The 14582-nt window shown below is 31.5% G+C and overlaps 1 long non-coding RNA gene across 2 annotated transcripts in view; it reads right to left on the bottom strand.

Annotated features, from left to right (window-relative positions):
- The window catches only part of LOC139499572 (uncharacterized), a 322251-nt gene that overhangs the window by 291710 nt on the left and 15959 nt on the right, over positions 1-14582 (bottom strand). The window contains exons 2-7 of one of the 2 annotated variants that reach the window (XR_011658217.1): positions 10715-10835; positions 9667-9731; positions 8928-9003; positions 8267-8565; positions 6982-7133; positions 1242-1265 (exon numbers count right to left, since the gene is read on the bottom strand). This is a non-coding gene — a long non-coding RNA (uncharacterized lncRNA). The remainder of the gene's footprint in view (positions 1-1241; positions 1266-6981; positions 7134-8266; positions 8566-8927; positions 9004-9666; positions 9732-10714; positions 10836-14582) is intronic. The other variant, XR_011658216.1, reaches the window with a different exon arrangement.

The following is a 14582-nucleotide window of genomic DNA, read 5'->3' as shown; positions in this document are numbered from 1 at the left end:
TTACCTACTTGATATTCAATGTTAAAGGTTTACCTACTTGATAATCAATTTTAGCTCCATTCGCCAGGCAAAGCTTCAATTCTTCTACTCCTCCGATTTGAGCAGCTACAAAAAGTTTCTGTAAGTAAAAAATAGATTTTACATTTAACAGAATGTAAAAAGTATAGTACCTGAAATGATTTTCACACCAGACAATAATTATCAAACACTTTAAAATTACAGATTTTTATTGGTTAATACAAGGGAGACATTTTACTCTATCCCATGGCTCAACTGGAGACCATTTTTTGAATGTCACTTTTTCGTGCAGACCAATCAAACATCAATAATTTTAAAAGAAAAAAAACTGAATTTACATAAATAATTTTAAAGATAATGCTCAAGTTCTACATTTCGACCTCACACCTTTTTATAGTTTATAACATTAAAAAGACATCTTGCTTCAATTTTGTTGTTTTTTCTAATAACTGTAACGATGTTATGTATATGACGTCATAGTTAATTACTTTCAATTTACAATTTGAAGAGGAAATTTTTGAAATAACACCAAACTGCTGAATCTTATAGATGTTATACATATACTTTCAATGTAAACAAAAGACTGGTCACTGATATTTCAATTATTCACTGAGAGATATCGAAGAGTGCAACATATTTGTTTGTATTCAAAAAGTTTTATGGTAAATTCTGTTTTGCAACTTTGTAATTAACAGCCATACAAACCGAAATTATTTGCTCTGATTTAACCTATGCTGTGGAAACGTACAAAACATATTTATGTTTAACCCGTCCACATTCTGTATGTATGTGCCTGTCCCAAGTCAGGAGTCTGTAATTCAGTGGTTGTCATTTGTTGATGTGTTACATATTTGTGTAACGTTGATTTTTTTGTGCATAAATTAAGCCGCTTTTTTCCTCATTTGAATTGTTTTACTTTTGTTATTTCTGGGCCTTTTATAGTTGACTATGCGGTATGGTCTTTTTGAAGGAAGTACGATGACCTATATATGTTAATTTCTGTGTCATTTGGTCTCTTGTGAAGAGTTGTCTCATTGGCAATCATACCACATCTTCTTTTTTATTTTAGCCAAAAGTGCTGGTCCAGAAAACCGATTAATCAAGTATCATTTTGAAGTGTGGAGTATTTGAGTACTAGTTGACATCCCTACAAATGATCACATGCTATATTTTCTATCAAAAAGCACTAGAATGTTTTGACTTAAAGAAGAAAAAAATCTTACATAGTTCCAACTTGCCATTATTTCCTAAAATAAAAAAAACAATATCTATAAACTATTGTCAGAGTCATTATTGTTACTATTACATGCAACTGAAAACCAAATACTGTTTTTGAACATGTAAACACAAACATTAACTTGTAAACTATGTAAAAGTTTCAAAGTCAATGCACCATGAAGAGGTGTTTGGGCTATATAATCTCCATGGAAACAATACTTGCAAATATTAATAAATTTGCATACTAGATTTCATTGACTTAACATTAGCAGTTCGTCTTAAACTGATCTAATCATAAACTAATACATGTAAACTAAGATAGTTTCAAAGTCATTAGACTGTGACTGAGGGGTGAGGCCAAATATTCTCCATGGAAATGAGATATGCCAATGCTTATACAACTGCATACCAAATATCATTGACCTACCACTTGTGGTTCCCTATAAACTGACCTAATCACCAACTAATACATGTAAAATAAGCAAAAGTTTCATAGTCAATAGACCATGACTGAAGGGGCAGGGCCAAATATTCTCCATGGAAATGAGATGTGCAAATGCTTATACAACTGCATACCAAATATGATTGACCTACCACTTGTGGTTCACCATAAACTAGACCTAATCACAAATTAATGCATTGTTGAAGCCGTCGCCACCAACGACGCAGGAAACAGCATACTTATGTCTCGCTTTTTTTTCAAGGCGACACAAAAAAAAAGAAGTCCAAAACACAACCAGATGCTCCGCAGGGCACAGCTTTATACGACCGCAGAGGTCAAACACTGAACAGTTGGGGCAAGTATGGACACAACATTCAAGCTTGATACAGCTCTGAATTTGGATTGTGATTAAATAGTTGACACAACATATGTTTCTTACACAGAATGAACGAACTTAGATTGGACATTTACCTATTATGGTCCAATATCCAAAATCTAAATACATGGTTAGATTCAGCATATCAAAGAACCCCAAGAATTCAATTTTTGATGAAATCAAATAATGTTCAATTTTGGACCCTTTAGACCTCAATGTTGACCAATTTGATAACCGGGCCCAAATATTAAAAATATAAATACATGGTTAGATTCAGCATATTAAAGAACTCTATATATTCAATTTTTGTTAACATGGAACAAAGTTTAATTTTGGACTCCAATTTGGACCAAGTTGAAAACTGGGCCCATAATCAAAAATTTAAGTACATGTTTAGATTCAGCATATCAAAGATCCCCAAGAATTCAATTTTTGTTAAAATCAAACTAAGTTTAATTTTGAACCTTTTGGACCTTAATGTAGACCAATTTGAAAACAGGACCAAAAATAAAGAATCTAAACGGTTAGATTTGGCATATCAAAGAACCCCAATAATTCAATTTTTGATGAAATCAAACAAAGTTTAATTTTGAAACCTTTTGGCCTCTAATTCCTAAATTGTTGGGACCAATACTCCCAAAATCAATCCCAACCTTCCTTTTCTGGTCACAAACCTTGTGCTTAAATTTCATAGATTTCTATTTACTTATACTAAAGTTATAGAGCGAAAACCAAATGTCTTCAAACGACGACGCCGAAAAGGCCAACGTCATACCAATATAAACACGACCAAATTTTTTTTAATTTTTGCAGTCATATAAAAACTTAACACTGACCAATGAACCGTGAAAATGAGGTCAAGGTCAAATAAAACCTGTGTGACTGACATATAGGTCATAAAATATTTCCATACAACAAATATAGTTGACCTATTGCATATAGTATTAGAAAAAAAGACCAAAACTCAAATTCTATACTTTGACCACTGAAACATAATAAATGAGGTCAAGGTCAGATGACAACTGCCAGTTGGACATGTACACCTTACAGTCCATCCATACACTGAATATACTAGACCTATTGCTTTTAGTATTTGAGATATGAACTTGACCACCAAAACTTAACCTTCTTCACTGATCCATGAAATGAGGTCGAGGTCAAGTCAGTCATGAGGATCTTGCAAGGTACGCACATGTATACCAAATATAGTTATCCTATTACTTATAATAAGAGAGAATTTAACATTACAAAAAAGCTAACTTTTCAAGTAGTCACTGAACCATAAAAATTAGGTCAAGGACATTGGACATGTGACTGATGGAAACTTCGTAACATGAGGCATCCAGATCTTCCACCTTCTAAAATATAAAGCTTTTAAGAAGTTAGCCACCGTAGCCACGGCCTCTGCCAAAAGTCGAAGGCTTGACAAAAATTGAAATAGTTTCTACAGCATTTAGTATTGATATAGTTAAACCAAATTTCTATCATACCAGAATTTTAAACCCAAGTTTGAATAAGTGACATAAGCTCATCACATATCTTAATTTAAAACAATGTAATTGTCCTTTCAAATTGTGAATCAAGTGAAGAATTATGATATATATGTAATGTTTTACCTCATTTTGGTGACTCGAGATCATACATTGAGATTCACTTTTCTGTTAGAAAGTTGTCTCATTGGCAATCATACCACATATTCTTGTTTTTGAATCAATACTAAATTCAATAAACAGCTGCGCCATGAGCGCATGATAAGCCGACGTCTTGTGTGGAAGTTTTATGCAATAATCATAAATAGTGTCTGAGAAAGTTTAAAGCAATAACCATATATAGTTTTTGAGACAAGGCGGGACATGTGAAACCCCCCACCCTGTTTTTTTTGTTTTTTTTTAAACTAAATATCATTAAAATAAAATTTTGAATCAAAACCAAAAAGTATACAGATCTTTAGATTAATATAACAAAAAAGTGTGTAAAGTTTTAATACAACAATCATAAATTATTTTTGAGATACGGCGTGACATGTAAAAAAAACCTCCCCTGTTATACAAAATACTCAAGAACTCAAAAATAAAATTTTTAATCATCACCAAAAAGTATACAGATCTTTAGATTAATATAACAAAGAAGTGTGTAAAATTTTAAGCAATAATCATAAATGGTTTTTGAGATACGGCTCGACATGTAAAAAACCCTCCCCTGTTTTACAAAATACTCAATAACTAAAAAAAAAATGTTGAATCATCACCAAAAAGTATACAGATATTAAGATTAATATAACTAAGAAGTGTTTAAAGTTTTAAGCCATAATCAAGAATCGTTTTTTAGATACGGTTTGACATGTGAAAAAAACACACCCCTGTTTTAGTTACAAAGTGCTGTAACTCAAAAAGTTTTAATCTTATTTTCACCAAAAAGTATACAGATCATTTGACCATCATAAGAAACAACTATATTAAGTTTCATGAAATTTGGAGGAGTCATTCTCAAGTTACGGTGCGACATGTTTACGCCGGACAGACAGACGGACAGACAAGGGTAAAACTTAATGCCCCCTTTGCTAAGGTGGGAGCATAAAAAGGAATACATATATGAATCACATTATCAATTCATGCAATAAATGACTATCCCCCTACTGACCCCTTTCCCTCCTCAAACACACACTACTCTTAATAAAGCAAGAATGCACATGCTGAAATGTCCTGCCTGCTTCACTTTTTATGATTTACTTATGTTGATAGTGACATAAAGATGAATGAAGCTTGACTTGCAGGAAATGGTATCTTTCCACCCTCTTTATATGTCTCGGTTTCTGATTAGTCAAATTTTATGGGAAGGTCCCTTGCTAAAAATAAATATTTCTTGGAGTTATATTATTTTATATGTAAAGTCTAGAGAGAGTCTGAACGACATTTATGGAATGGGAAAATTTGAGTCTTAAAAAAATAAACTTGTATCTCATTACACATACCTCAAATAACACTATTTGGATTTTTTTCACAGAATCTTTTACAAATTTACTATCTGGATGTTAAGTTCGATTCAGACAGAAACAAACAGTTTTTTCTTAAATACTTTTCATAATTAATCCTTTACCTGGAGTCTTATATTTCCAATCGGGTGTTGGTAGACGAAATAATTACAGTTGATATACTTGGGTAGGCCTGCTCAAAATGATTCAGATAACAAAGGTAGGCGTGACATACATCATTGTGTAGATAAATCCATTTATATTTAAGGCATAACAGGTTTTAGTGAGATTGAAAACCGAGAAATCGAAATATAACGGAATTTCATAACCAGGTGAAATTTTTCAAAAATTTGAGTTAAGTACCTTGTGTTATTTTAAGGTATATTGGTTTTTTTTTTTCTGAGACAAGTGCCTATGATAGGTCATGTATGATGTACTAACCTTTAACAAAAGCCTGACTGGAAAGGGATCAACTCCACTAGACAATGGTCAACTTGACTAGACAGGGATCAACTTGACTGGACAGGGATTAAATAAATACTGATGATAGATGTTTAAAATGAGAATATACATGTTTTTATTTCAGGTTGAAATTATAAAAATATGTTATAAAGATGCTTGTTTATTGTTTGATACAAATTTGACCTCTTTCATTGATTAGTTGCTGTGTCATTGATATAGACCTCTAAACTTTCACTTATACAGGATGCATTCTTTGTTTTAGTGTCTTTGGTGTATAAAATGTGAAACATATCTGTCAATTACCTCCCCCTGGTAGAGTTAAAATTCTTCAAGTGTCTCTCTTTTGAAACAAATTTCAGAAGTAAATGATCATATACTGTAGATACTCGCTTATAAGTCGGAAGTTTGGGAGTAAAATTCAGAATCCAGAGAGGGGTACCGACTTATTAGCGAGATCCAGCGACCAGAGGAAAAATCCAAGCTCGAGAAAAGTGGTCAGGAGTGAATTTCCTGGTCAAAACTACGTTGGTGATTGCCAAACCTACATAAATCCCTAAATTAAAAGTTTTTGTTGAAAATAAATGACTACAATATTGTTTTTGTGTTTTATTTATTCTCTGTTAACCTTTTTCTGTCAATTTGTGTTGAATTTCCGACTGTTTCCGGTTTGTGTATTGATGGTCAAATGGTTTGTGCATAAACCCAAAAAGAAAGAGCCAAGAACCAAAAATGAAAACGAGATAACAATGTACCAACTATGTAAAAGGATGCATTCAGCGGAGCTATTGTGTCATTATTGTGATATCATGATATCAATTCAATACTTATAAATCATACAATAATCAAAAATAATTTTAAGATTCATTCCCAAGATCAAAATATTTTATTCATTAAAATGTCTCAGGTAAACACAAAGATTACAAAATTGATTGGCAAGCCAATATAATCCATTGATAACCCCTAATTAAGAGACAAAGAGTTGTATTCACTAAAGGTGTGAAAAACATCAGTGATAGGTGACCAGATGACACTAATGAGTTGGGAGTTATTTTCATATAAAGTTGATTAGCTTCACTTAATTTTTTCAATCCTTTAATCATCACAATATAATAAGAATTATGAAGTGCACATGCTCCTTTATGTGTGCTGTGAAAATATTGATTGACTTTAAAAATTTTCAGGTTCATATTGGTTTATGTTCGCTTTTCTCAAACAATAGGTTGTTAGTCATACCCTACAAAATCATTGATGCATTACGTAAACAACACATGTCTAATCTGTAATCAAACAGTGAACAAAACAACAGGAATAAATACATCTTTATTGTCAGCTGCAAAAAAAAATGTCCAAATTTTGTCCGACTTAATATACGAGGGTCAAGACTAAATCCTCAGAATTTGGAGATGAAAAGGGCATCTGACTTATAGTCGGATCGACTTATAGGCGAGTATCTACGGTATATTAAAATATAGTTCACATATAATAAACACTTACCTATAACACCAGCTTGACTGGACAGTGATCAAAACAACTGGTCAATGATCAACTTGACTGGACAGGTATCAACTTGACTAGACAGGGATCAACTTGGCTGGACAGGGATCAACTTGACTGGACAGGGATCAAGTAAATACTGATGACAGATGCTTAAAATGAGAACATAAATGTTTCTATTTGATGTTGAAATACTACTAACATATTATAAAGATGCTTGTTTATTGTTTGATACCATTTTGACCTCTTTCATTGATTGGTTGCTGTCTCATTGATATAGACCTCTAAACCTTTACTCATACAGGATGCATTCTTTGTTTTTTCCGTCTTATTTACTACAAAAACACAGGTCTTGTGATATTTTGAATGTGAATAATATCTGTTGATTTTCTCCCCTTGTCAGAGTTAAAATTCTACTTTCAGGTCTCTTTTGAAGTAAATTTCGGTAGTAAATGATCCTATATAGTTCACATACAATGTACACTTACCTTTTAATAGGAACTCAACTGGACAAGGATCAAATTGACTGGACAGGGATTAAATTGACTGGACAATGATTACATTGACTGGACAATGATTAAATTGACTGGACAATGATTAAATTGACTGGACAGTGATCACAAGGACTGGACAATTATCACATAAAAATCAATAATAGACATAATAGATGTTCAAATTGAAAATATAAATGAAATAAAAACAACACGTTATAGAGACACTTGTCTTTTTTTTTAAACCACGTTGACCTCTTTTGTTGATTGGTTGCTGTCTAATTGAAATATACCTCCCATCTTACGTTCATACAGAACAAGTTGATTTCTTAGTTAACAACTCTATTTTTAATTATGCTTGCAATGTTTAATTAGTTTCGACTCCCAAATGTAATTTATTTTGTAATTGTGTCATTTTATTTTTTGTATCCCGTCACAAAAGTTGCTGAGTGCAAAATGTTAATTTTGTTCTAAAAGGATTAAAAAGCACTTGTCTAATGCTATTAAAAATGAATCCAATAGCTAAGTTTTAAATTATCTAACCTTTAAGAATTTTCACAATTAAAATTCCAATATATATATTTCTGAGTTTCATTTGATAAAATAAATCATTAAACGTTTTAATACAATTTGATTTGTGTGTCTTGTTTACTATAAAATATTGGTCTTGGGTATTTTGAAAGTTCAAACTATTTGTTGATTATCTCCCCTTTATGAGTTTGAATATTTAACATTAGAAACAAATTTCAGTATCAAATTGATCCTATGTAGTAGTTCACATATGATGTACTTACCTATAACAACAGCCTGACTGGACAGGGATCAAATCCACTGGACAAGGTTCAACTTGACTGGACAAGGATCAACTTGACTGGACAGGGATCAACTCCACTGGACAAGGATCAACTTGACTGGACAAGGATCAACTTGACTGGACAGGGATCAACTCCACTGGACAAGGATCAACTTGACTGGACAGGGATCAACTCCACTGGACAAGGATCAACTTGACTGGACAAGGATCAACTTGACTGGACAGAGATCAAATCGACTGGACAGGGATTGACTTGACTGGACAGGGATCAAATAAATACTGATGATAGATGTTTAAAATGAGAATATAAATGTTTCTATTTCAGGTTTAAATATAATTATAACATATTATAAAGATGCTTGTCTATCATTGCCTATTGTTTGATACAAATTTGACCTCTTTCATTGATTGGATGCTGTCTCATTGATATAGACCTTTAAACCTTCACTTTTACAAGATGTTTTAGGGTTTTGTTTATTACATAAATAAATTACACAAATCTGGTGTTGTGATATTTTGAATGTAAAATATATCTGTTAATTATCTCCCCCTGTCAGAGTTAAAATTCTACATTCGCATCTTTTTTTAAACAAATTTCAGTAGTAAATGATTCTATCTAGTTCACATACAATTAAACTTACCTATAATAGGAAGTCAACTGGCAAGGATCACATTGACTGGACAATGGTCACACGGACTGGACATTGAACACAAGGACTGGACGATTATCAAATAAAAAACAATAATCATGATAATAGACATTATAGATGTTCAAACTGAAAATATAAATGAAATAAAAACAACACATTACAGACACTAATCTATTTTTAAATAAAATGTTGACCTCTTTTGTTGATTGGTTGCTGTCTCATTGACATAGACCTCCCATCTTACAATCATAAAGAACAATTTGATTTCTACATGTTCTAAGTTAACAACTCTTTTTGTAACGCTTGCAATGTTTAATTAGTTTCAACTTCCAAGTACAATTAATTTTGTTATTGTGTCAGTTAATTTTGTTATTGTGTCAGTTAATTTTTTGTATCCCGTCACAAAAGTTGCTAAGTGCAAAATATTAACCTTGTTCTAAAAGAATTAACACAAACACTGGTCTAATGCTATTTAGAATGAATCCTACAGCTCTGGATTATCTCCCCTTTAATACAAACACTGGTCTAATGCTATTTAGAATGAATCCTACAGCTCTGAATTATCTCCCCTTTAATACAAACACTGGTCTAGTACTATTTAAAATGAATCCTATAGCTCTGGATTATCTCCCCTTTAATTCACATTTACAATTTCAATATATTTCTGATTTTCATTTGATAAAAAAATCATTAATTGTTTCAATACAATACCAATGTAATGTTCACTGACCTATAGATAGTAATAACTTGACTGGACCTTGAATCAATAAATTATACTAATAGTAGATCTTCAAACTGAAAATATAAAAAAATACATGTAGCTCAATTTCAGTTTGTTTCACGTTTATATAAATATTGGTAAAACTTTCCCTGAATTTTTATGTCCCTGTCATGAATTAAAAAAGAAAAGGTACATGTACCATACAAAGCTAATTAGTGGAAAAGTTTTTAGGACATATTCATTATAGCATGAAGTCATTTTGTGTCCTATGCTATTGCACAATACTTAATATAATAATTTACACATCCTGTTTGGTGTGTATCTCCTGCCATATCAGTATAAAAACCCAAAAATTATGAAGAACCCCCCCCCCCCAATTTTTTTTTCTTTTACCCCCCCCCTTGGAGTAATTACCCCCAAACTCAATTCCTGCCTGTTATGGTACCTTGCAGTACAATTTCAGAGAAATCGACACATTTAAACACAAGTCACCTTAACTTTATACGACCGCAGAGGTCGAACCCTGAACAGTTTGGGCAAGCATGTCAATTAAAATCTGTACTCAACATTACTGGTTGAGCAAAAAAATGGACTTTTCAGACTCTGAGCTGTTAGTTTGTAGTGAATGTACTCAACACATTTAATATGATTTTTGTCTATTGCCTGATAAACTACATTTAGTAATTCGTCACATTTACAGTTTCTCTACTATGAGTTTACAGCTACAGTGTATGAATATTTCAACAACATGGATATGAAATAATGTATTGCTTTATGCTAGACAGAAAACCCTATTATAGCTAATATGTATATATTTATTTATGTAAATAAATACTGTTTACAGTCTGCACGGTTAGCCACTAGTCAGATGCCCCAGACTAGTAAAATTTCATTCGGACTAGTAAGTTTTTAAAAAACTTTGTTTGACCGGGCCAGTTGAATAAGAAAAATGTCAGAATATTGGTCTTCTGACTAGTAGTTGAAAAAGTTTTTGGTGCAGACTGTGTTTATATAATTTTAAAGTTTCATAATATTCTGAATTAACTGCACAATTTACCTGAATCACTTTCCTCCTTTCTATATAACAGATCTACGTAGGCCACATGTATATATCTAACAGGACATTATTGTTTTTATATTTCTGTACTCTTTTCTTCAGCATTCACTATGTTTTAGACCTAAAAAAAAAGAGTATCTAAATAATATTTTTTGTGTGTTGAAAAATAACAAATCTAGTTTCAGTTTCAATCTAAAATAAAATAGTTGCCCCCTTTACAAACACATTAGACATGTGTCTGTCTCAAGTCAAGAAGATTAATGCAAGTTGCAGGACCATGAAAATAAGACTTGCTTTTGTAACAGTTTATTTTTCCTCTGTTATATTTCCTGGGGATAATTTGTCACAGTTATTCTTTTCCAGACATGGTATTTCACAGGTAGATTTTATCCAGAGGAGTAACATTCTATCTGTCTTATGCGGATAGAGTTTACCTGTATATATTTACCGTTTCATATTTCACAGAACCTTGTGAAATAGAGTCCCATTTTCTACTATGTAAGGTACTCGCAATTAATATATACCTGATCATAATTATGAGTCATTTATATTTTACAGATATTATATTCCGTAATCTATTTCATAGTAAAAAAATGCTTTCGGTTTCTTATGGTTTCCTGTCGCGTTTAAAAAAAACTTTAATTTAACATTGAAAATAGATTTTAAATATTAACATGAAGCAAGTAACACTAGTAATGGTGTTCATTTATGTCTTTTGAAATATATTGTGCAAAATAAAGAAAATAAAGATTGGTTTCCTGTGTGGTTTCCTGTCACGTAAACGGTGAATCAAAATGTATTAATTTTTTCTTGAAAAACTCAATTGTTCCATTAATACTATTCTAACACCAACACAACCCACAGAATAAAAGTTAAAGTTTTAAAACTTATAAAAAAGGATACAAAAAGAAACCAAAGGCCGAATACCAAATTATGGTCCATATACATAAATTTTATATATATATATTTAGACAATATATATACATGTATATACGTATAGTGTCTTGAAATATGAAATTTATTTGTATGAGGCTTAGAAACGGGGGAAATGCGAGGTTGTACCGAGCATTTTCCCGTTTCGTGCCGAAAACAAATTTAATTTCATATTACAAGACACTATAGGTATATTGTCTTTAATATACTGAAATCGATAAAAAATAAAAAAATAAAAAAAATATGTAACAAATTGTTGTTAAAAAAAAGTGTTTGGAATTTCCCTCATGGGGTACCATTTTGGGGTATTAACTATTTCCCTATGAGCGTAGTCCCGGCGGAAAGACATTGACATTTTAAGGAATAAGAAAGGGAAAATGAACTGAATTAATAACATTTAATAAACATGGTATATAAATTACCAATTGGAAGACATAACAAGTTTATAACCTTAAAATGTTAATCAAGAATCTTAAACTCACTGATGTCTGGAGAAGCAAAAACATAAATAAAACCCAATTTACCTGGAGAAGGAAAAACTTATCAGAATCTACAAGAATTGATTACTTTTTAGTAAGTGATGAAGTTAATAAAAATTGCATTACATGCGACATAAGACCAATAGTTCTACAACACACTGATCATTACGCTGTTTCATCAAAAATCAACATAAATAGAAACTCAAAAGGGCGAGGTTACTGGAAATTAAATAGCAGCATCCTGGATGATGAACAGTACCAAAAAATTATTTCAAAATTGATTGATAAATATAAAATAAAATCAGAAACATCTCTCAACCTAGATATTTTATGGGATAACTTTAAAGTTGAGGTAAGGGATTATACCATCCAATACTGTAAATTAAAGGCGAATATAAAAAAAGATACTATTGAAATCTTAGAAAACACATTAAAAACCTTTTCTGAAGAAATTGATTGTGATAATTATATAAATAAGAAGAAAGTCAACCTAAAAGAAAACATTGAAAAACAATTAGCAAGTTTATATAATGAAACCAGATGCTCAGCAGGGCGCAGCTTTATACGACCGCAGAGGTTGAACCCTGAACGGTTGGGGCAAGTATGGACACAACATTCAAGCTGGATTCAGCTCTAAATTTGGATTGTGATTAAATAGTTGACACAGCATAGGTTTCTGACACAGAATGAATGTGGTCTAATGAACTTAACATATTTTTTTTGCCTTTGAGCAATTCACTATGCTGTTGAATATTAATCCTCTCAAAAAAATGTTTGAAGAAATTTTCTTTTTATTTATGAAATCTGAAATGAAAAAAATTGACCCCCAATTTTTTTTTCACATCCCCCTTTCCCTTATTTCAAAACTGATCTCAATTCAAATTTTTAATGAAGTTTGCAACAATAACTACTCATTTAAATACATCATAAAATATTAAAATGTAAAAAAAGTGCTTGTTATCACTGAATGGTAAAGATTGTTTTAATCTATCAGTTGGTAGTAAAAGTGAATATACATTGTATATTGTATAAAACAATGATTTAAGTTGATTCAACTACTATTCTGGACAAAGAAAGATAACTCCAATTGAAATCCAATTGGAATTTCTTGCTATTGCACAATATTGTGCAATTAGATATTTCTTGCTATTGTGCAATACTGTGCAATTGAAAATATTTGCTATTGCACAATACTGTCCAATTGAAGATTTCTTGCTATTGCACAATACTGTGCAATTGAAGATTTCTTGTTATTGCTGAATACTGTGCAATTGAAAATTTCTTGCTATTGCACAATACTTAATATAATAATTTGGATCCTGATTTGGACCAACTTGAAAACTGGGCCCATAATCAAAAATCTAAGTACATGTTTAGATTCAGCATATCAAAGAGGCCCAAGAATTCAATTTTTGTTAAAATCAAACTTAGTTTAATTTTGGACCCTTTGGACTTTAATGTAGACCAATTTTAAAATGGGACCAAAAATTAAGAATCTACATACACAGTTAGATTTGGCATATCAAAGAACCTCAATTATTCAATTTTTGATGAAATCAAACAAAGTTTAATTTTGGACCCCGATTTGGACCAACTTGAAAACTGGGCCAATAATAAAAAATCTAAGTACATTTTTAGATTCAGCATATCAAAGAACCCCAAGGATTCAATTTTTGTTAAAATCAAACTAAGTTTAATTTTGGACCCTTTGGACCTTAATGTAGACCAATTTGAAAACGGGACCAAAAATTAAGAATCTACATACACAGTTAGATTCGACATATCAAAGAATCCCAATTATTCAATTTTTGATGAAATCAAACAAAGTTTAATTTGGACCCTTTGGGCCCTTTATTCCTAAACTGTTGGGACCAAAACTCCCAAAATCAATACCAACCTTCCTTTTATGGTCATAAACCTTGTGTTTAAATTTCATAGATTTCTATTTACTTATACTAAAGTTATGGTGCAAAAACCAAGAAAAATGCTTAGTTGGGTCCCTTTTTGGCCCCTAATTCCTAAACTGTTGGGACCTAAACTCCCAAAATCAATACCAACCTTCCTTTTGTGGTCATAAACATTGTGTTTAAATTTCATTGATTTCTATTTACTTAAACTAAAGTAATAGTGCGAAAACCAAGAATAATGCTTATTTGGGCCCTTTTTTGGCCCCTAATTCCTAAATTGTTGGAACCAAAACTCCCAAAATCAATCCCAACCTTTCTTTTGTGGTCATAAACCTTGTGTCAAAATTTCATAGATTTCTATTAACTTAAACTAAAGTTATAGTGCGAAAACCAAGAAAATGCTTATTTGGGCCCTTTTTGGCCCCTAATTCCTAAAATGTTGGGACCAAAACTCCCAAAATCAATCCCAACCTTCCTTTTGTGGTCATAAACCTTGTGTTAAAATTTCATAGATTTCTATTCACTTTTACTAAAGTTAGAGTGCGAAAA

Source organism: Mytilus edulis, chromosome 12 (assembly GCF_963676685.1).
Source record: "Mytilus edulis chromosome 12, xbMytEdul2.2, whole genome shotgun sequence".
Taxonomy (NCBI): Eukaryota; Metazoa; Mollusca; class Bivalvia; order Mytilida; family Mytilidae; genus Mytilus; species Mytilus edulis.
This window is presented reverse-complemented; position numbering and strand designations above follow the sequence as displayed.